This window comes from Cydia splendana, chromosome 16 (genome assembly GCF_910591565.1).
Source record: "Cydia splendana chromosome 16, ilCydSple1.2, whole genome shotgun sequence".
Classification (NCBI taxonomy): Eukaryota; Metazoa; Arthropoda; class Insecta; order Lepidoptera; family Tortricidae; genus Cydia; species Cydia splendana.
The window spans coordinates 18397774-18405633 of NC_085975.1; positions in this window are offsets into that span (position 1 = coordinate 18397774).

The following is a 7860-nucleotide window of genomic DNA, read 5'->3' on the forward strand; positions in this document are numbered from 1 at the left end:
TGTCTGTCCATATGTCACAGCAATTTTACTCAAAACTATAAGATAATGAAGGTAAGGTCACTGTGGGCAAGTCCGGCTACAAGGCAAGCCCGGCAACATCAAAGAGATACCTAATCACTACGTTTTAAGAGACGGGACTTCCATACTAGCGACTGGAATCAGTTTTTGTCAGTCTGTGTGTGAGTTTGGTTCTCCAACCATACCAACATGTACGACAAAGAACTGTCAAAGAACAATAGTACCAACATAACAGAGTCCAGGGCTCGGAACCGGTATTGATATACCGGTTAATATCGTTCATAAACCGTTATATTATTTCGTTCATTAATAAACCGGTTAATTGATGGAACGCGAACTTTAAAATTTAGTTCTCTCTTCTAACCGGTTAGTTGAGAGAACCAAATGTTTTCGTTCTCGAGGAACGATATAATACCGGTTAATCTCAGCCGTCTACAATATTAATCTTCGAGCAACACCGGCTTCCGACACATCGGAAGGGAGGGGCCCAAGCGATATCTCACCGTACAAATCTTTCTGCCATTTTTCGCGGGGGGAAAGGTGCACACAGTCGCACTTCTCACACACTTACATACAAAATCCAATCTGTAATGACGACACAAATACATAGGAAATGACACACGTCAAAGACAAATCTTGCAAACCTCGATCTCTTTTTGTGTACGGACGAGTGACAAGTGTCACAACACGCACACTAACAAATTTTCGTTGAAGTATGTTATTGTATTCTGAGCTGAGATGAGAAGTCGGATTTGTCGCTCGACCGATCCGCAATTTGTACTGAGCGAGCAAAATCGATAAATCCAACAATTACATGAGACTAAAATATAATAATTGTGTTTGAATGTAATTAAACGTATGATATGTAAAAAAAAATATTACATGTGAAATGTAACACTTTACTTAAAAAAACGGTCACCTCTCTTTTTTAGTAATTTCTGTATCGATATCCAATTTCCTTATCCAAAAAGTCACGCACAGGCCTACATTGCTAAAATCAATAGATACAAGCTGGCAAATATAAAAAAAAAACACTTTGGAAGCGATACTTCAACAAGTAAGTAAAATTTTTGGCGGTATGGGTCTTACGACAAAATTAAGAACCTTTAATTATGTACTCTTAAACTAATAACGCATAGACTGATAATCTCCATACGGCTAACCTGCCAAAAGTGAAGCCGAAACACGATCGATGTGTGCGTGGAACGCTCGTGTTTTACGCTCAGCAAACACACACATATATACAAAATATGTTGCCAGTATTCATTTACTTCTCTCAAAGTAGGGGAATTTTAACAACATCACACTTGGTTATTAATAATTTGGAAGTGTGTAGATTCGATTTTGTAGCAAAAGCTTTTTGTTTATTTTGGGATTTGTTGCATTTCTGTACTTTGTGAAATAAGGATTAAATAAATAGCTGATAAGTTTTTACTATTTTTATTTATTTAACAAATGTGCATAAAATAATAAGAATAAATTTAAATAGGACAGAGCATATTCGACTGTGTTGAGTCCGTTTCCAATGTTTCCATATTGCGTCATTCCGATTTAGTCTATTTTTTTCCTTCCATCTCGCAGACAGAAGTAGATCAGTCAGAAAACTGAAACGAACATGACACAAAATAAAAATAAGAAAAAAGTAAATACTTACCTAAATAATTAACTTAATTATAATTTTCTATAATTATACAATGAAATTTAATGGAGCGTATTTATTTTAGAATGTAGACGTCATGTCCCATTTGGAGGAAAAAATATTCACTACACTGGCAACATTTAGAAGAAATGGCGGCTGACGAAAATTTGGATTTTTGTATTTACGATTATGTAAAAATATCACATTAAACACGATACTTACGCGTGAAATGTAATATCAAGCGGTTTGTTTTTATTATATGATGTGTTGTGACACCCATTCACTGTACAAACAACCATCTTTCCTGTAGTTTTTGATTTTTAAACGGGAGGTGTACACAGACCGATTTGACTTTGAGTACTGCGAGGGCCGTTCGAATACGATGATGCGAGTGTGACGTGACGTCGCACTTGAAATGGCTTCACTGGGGGTGTACGAACTAGGAATCTATGCCTTATAAATCTATGTATGTACTTATCAATCAATTTAATAGGAACAAAACAAATTTTTTCAAATGTTTTACTTGTTAAAAATTATCTTAGCTTAGCTGTTCACGTGACTTTCTTCCTTCAATTAAAATATAAAGCGGTATTGTCCGTGATTGTACATTTTATTAGCCTTTTGTGGCCACGAGTCACGACAAATCTACTGCCAAGTGCGTACAGTCAGAATCGATGTCGTAAAATGGAAGCATTACCCTCCTTAGATAGGCATTCGGATAAAAAAAGTTATTTAGACAACGCATCGGATACCGATGAGTTACTATTGTGTAGACCTGAAGATGGTCGCGCTGTTATCGTCTGAAATCGTGGCTGTCACTCAGTAACAAGCATGCAAGTGCGAGAGAGAAGTATCATACGATAAATAATAAAAAATGTGTAACCGTTATGTTCCTTTTTACACGACTACCCAAAGGAGTGTATCGTTTTTAGTAGGTAAATACCTTTTTCATATCTCATGCTCTGAATCTCATTTTTGTTCTAAAAGGTGTGCAGAAAATGATACGTTTCTGCACTAGAGCTTTTTAGGTTCCAAGTACGATTTACGTACGAACTACCTCGGCAGAAATGAGTGCCTTTCATCCCTTGGTTAACAATATACTATTCCAGTGCAGGGTCTCTAAAACAGTACCGTATGCGTAATTGTTAGACCGCAGTTGTCTCCTGTACGGTTACCATCAGTTTGTCACTGACATAAACGCCGTCGAGAGCGTAATTTACTTTCTATACATCTCGCTCGCACTCGCATATTAGTGCAAAAGGGACGTATAGAAAGTAAATTACGTTCTCGACGGCGTTTATGTCAGTGACAAACTGATGGTAACCGTATAGATCCTTGTAGCAGGACTCCCAGGATTCAGAAACTTCATGTTGCCAAGTTGCTAAATTGCATTATCTGATTGATAATGATACTAATTTAAAGTACGTTTAATTACGCGTGCCTTTACACAGTTTACAGTTTGTGTTGTAAATACAAAATAATACAATACAATACAATACAATACAATTCAATACAATACAATACAATACAATACAATACAATACAATACAATACAATACAATATAATACAATAAAATACAATACAATACTCTTTATTGCACACCTCACATACACATAGTTTACAATAAATGTACAATAACATAAACAAATACAATAGAGGTAACAACAGGCGGTCTTATCGCTTAAGAGCGATCTCTTCCAGACAACCTTTGGGTATCGGAGACATAAGAATTATTATTTTATTTTTGAGTTTGAGACAGTTGAAAAAAGTTGCACCTCCCTATACTTTTAGTAGATGTATTGTTGTAACCGGCGGCTTCCAAAAAAAAAGAGTAGTCAGAGTGTACAGTCAGCATCAAATAGATAGGGACGGCCAGAGTGGCCAAAAATATCGTAACACACCTTTGTTACCATAGAAATAAGGATGTGCTCCGCTATATTTGGCCACTCTGGCCGTCACTATATATTTGATGCTGACTGTACTCGTAAATCTAAAGTCAATTTCATTCGATAGCGTGACGTGCGTTCGCGTTGCCAATTTTTGTATGGGATTTAGAACAGCGCGCCAAGCGGGACTTTTTGGAAACTCAAAATCCCATACAAAATGACACTTAACGCAAACGCGTACGTCACGTCACGCCACGCTATCGACTACAGGGGGCTTATTCGACATGCCACTTTTGACGTCGCATGTTGAACTTCCGTTGAATCGAATCATTACTTTTCAAAATTTGACATTAGCAATCTACAGTTAGGTGACAACCAAACCAAACGATTATAAACCTTAAAGTAATAATAAAACAAAGTTGTTTTTTGTTAAATTATTGGTTGTACCAAATGAACTTCCGCACTTGATGAACTTCAAATGAACTTCAACAGTTGAATTTCAATTGACGCGAAATCCGACAGTTGTACATGTCGAATATGGCCCCTGCACTAGGTACCCCTAGTGTGCCTTAACAGTGTGGCCGATTATAGAGATACACACAAGTAATACCTTACCAAATACAAATATAGGCTTTCTCGTACATTAAGTGCATTTCCCTCTCTCAATGGTAATGCCAGAGACATTCCGGACTAGAACATCTCTATTAAATAGTGGACAAAAAGTTATGTGTCGCTGACAACATAATAATTGTAGAGGTGCTATTAGTTTGTATCTCTAGCATGCGTTTAGAAGAAATGGAGTAGATTAAGTCATTATTGTTACTAAAAATTAGATATCTTTTTGTATTATTTTGGTTAAGTACCTACCTCCAGAAAAGGCAAAATAGACAGGATAAATTACGCTTCATTAATTTGCTATAGGTACTGTTGTTATTTCTAGAGCCAGATATCTGGCAGTTGTTCATCGGCGATGGCAGGCCAAAATAGCTGGTAAAATCAATTGAATGTGTTTCTTTGGGTTAAAATTTGTTAATTCCAAGTTTGAATTTCGATTCCATTCATTATTCTATTTCCATACATTATCAGGCGTGGCTCACTCCGCGATATCGTCGCTTTGCTACAGGTAGCTAAAAGTACATCCGTTCGGCCCCAATTTTGGGGTTTGCCATAAGCCGCGCGTGGCGCTGTCGCCACCTAGCGGCCATATCTGTCCTGATCGTAACAGACGCGTTTTGTTAGAGAGTGAGTCTTCTGTACCTAGTACTATTATTTATTCTGTGACATTATTTAGTAACGTAACGTAAACGTTTTCTATCAATAATTTAATTTTTATCATCTTGGCTAGACCCCCTGTAATCGCAGATGAGACTCAATGTCATGCTAGGCTTCCGGCTAGTAATGGCAAAGAAATTGAATGACCCGTGGGAACAAGAAACAGAACACAGCAAAAACGTAAATGTATGTACGAGTATGCTGTCACAATTTCAATGATGAACTATCGCCCCATCTCGCTTGCTACAGTGGTTGCTAAAGTGTTGGATAAAATACTGGACGTTCATCTTAGTCAACATATAAAACTATGCAATGCACAGTTTGGTTTTCAAGAAGGATTAGGTACTGAATGCGCAATCCTAACACTGAAGCACACTGTTGATTACTATATCAATAGAAAATCGCCTATATACGCATGTTTCCTTGACTTGTCCAAAGCTTTTGATCTCGTGTCTTATGATCTACTTTGGAACAGGTTAAGGGAGACAGGCGTGGCACCTGAGGTTGTCAGTCTTTTTTCATATTGGTATGGTAATCAAAAGAACAAAGTGAGGTGGGCAAATGTGTATTCTGACGAGTATTCACTCAGCTGTGGGGTAAGACAGGGAGGGTTAACATCGCCAAGGTTATTTAACCTATATGTTGATCAGCTGATTGGCGAGCTGAGTAGCATGCATATCGGTTGCCGCCTGGGGGCCAATTCCAGAAGGCACATTTGACGTTTCGATGGAATATCCAGTTGACGCGGATAATTCGTCACTTGTCGAATTGCGTACACTTGCCATCTGTCAGTGAACTATATCCTCACTAGAGGTGGGGCGTTGTACTGAAATAGTTTTTGGGACAGGTTTTTCTTAATGGACGACTTTTTGTTTGTCGAGTATTTAAAAGCACGGACTTTAATTTTCAAAATATAACAAATATGAAGTTGCCAACACCTCGTACCTCCATTCTTACCTTTACTTTAAGTAAAATATTTTTTTGTTAACTGACAGTCGTACGGGTATCTGTTGGATCAAAAAATAATGGAAATAATTTTTACATTGTTAATATGTCATTTGATTAATGGCCTTGACTCAAAACGTCACGATACGTCGGATCCCTACTAATGAAAAGTCGATATTTGCATAAATAACCCTTATTTGTAAGACGCTTAAGTACGGTAAACACTTAAATTGCCTATTTGGGGTGGTACACGTAAAACTGGTATTTTCATAGAAACGTACTTTTGGTACGCATTTTGCCAACGTGTCCCAGCTCTAGTTAGGATCGCAATGGATCGCAAGTTGTTGCATTTGACAGCGTGCGATCGTAACTGTCAATGAAATCACATCATCACTAGACTTTTTTGTCGATGGGTATGGCCGCCATATTTGGATTTATGACATTCAAAAGGGGATCCTACGGCATAGAGTAAACTGCATTCTTATTTTTCTACAATATTTTGATTCTTCTACTGGACGCAAGATGGAGTTAGCATCTTGGCGTTATAAAAATAAACCGCAAGAACATGACATGCAGTTGCGTGTGGTTGCGTGGGTGTAGATCTATCATGAAAACGAACATGACTGTGACAATTGTCTACGATTAAAAAAATAATTGACAAATATCATAAAGCAATACATATACTCCAAAATGGCAAAAAGAAAACAGATTTATTATAAACATACTTACAAATGATATAGGTAAAAAGTTTGATTTGTAAACCAATGGTCGTGGGTCCTAACCCCGGCTATTATTAACAATGAACTTGTTGTAACTATCTTAACCGATTGCTTTTCGGTGAAGTAAAATATCACGACACGAGGAAGACGGAGTAGCTACTATAAGGTATATATTTTTCCCCTCTGGGTTAGATGGCAGGGAGAGATAGTGAAGAATGCCTGAAAATAAGCATTTATTTTGTTGTTAGACTAGTTTTCTTTTATAAAAATTTTAATTGTCACAACAGCAAGCTAAAAGCCCTAAGCCATGAGCCAGGGTATGTTAGGTGCAGGCTTAGGGGCTAATCTCGAGGAAACCGGAGCTTCGGCGACTAGCTGCCAACTTTCCCAACTCACTTTTACATCAGCTCCTTTGATTAATAAATTCAGGTAAAATTCGTAAGAACTAGTGCCTGTGCCATACTCTACATTGGACGCTATGCCTAATTAGTTGTTATTAATGTTGAATTTTCAATGGCATATAAGACACCGGTCGTATACCGACTTAGAAATTTGGATTTTCTCAGTTTGAATGAATAGCAAACTGGAGAGTTTTAGATTAATTTAAAACTTTACTTATTATTCATTTTAGGTATTTTGTGAAGAAAGGTCTTCACAGACATTGACAGAAAATCGGGAAACACCGGCCAGGTGCGTCAGACCACGCAAAATGGAGGATTCCATGCCTACTTATTTTACCATGTATATCCATATATCATTAAAATACCGTTTCTTCGCAGCACTACACTTCAGTCCTTTTATTAGAAAAGTAATATGTTTACTTGTTTAGGTACCTATATGTAAGTAATTTTGTTCTGTGAAACTTATTGTTTGTGTTACGAGACTTACGAGTAGGTAACTTTGGCACAATAAAGCCTAGATCTCAATAAGGCCTAGTTTACTCTCTGGGTTGGAAGGTCAGAAGGCAGTCGCTTTCGTAAAAACTGGTGCCTACGCCCATTATTGGGATTAGTTGTCAAGTAGACCCCAGGCTCTCTCTCATGAACCGTGGCAATTATGCCGGGATAACACAATAAAGAATATTTGGCTAAATAGTTAAATCCTTATTTGATTAGACTCGTGTATTTAACCTACTCGTATTTTGCCACCTAGAAGGCTCGAATTGGTTGTTATTTGTGGCTTTCCATAAAATAAGGGCACGTCTTTATGCTTCAAGTGCAATAAGGACGTTTTCATCTGAAATTCCAATAGAAATTGGACTAAATTGAACCAAAAGCCACATTTTTACAAGTTTTTATGTAGTTTCACTTTCACCTGTCCCGTTGTCTGTTTGTAACAATCAAACCTAAAGACCCAAGTAATCAAGTTTTCACAGATGTT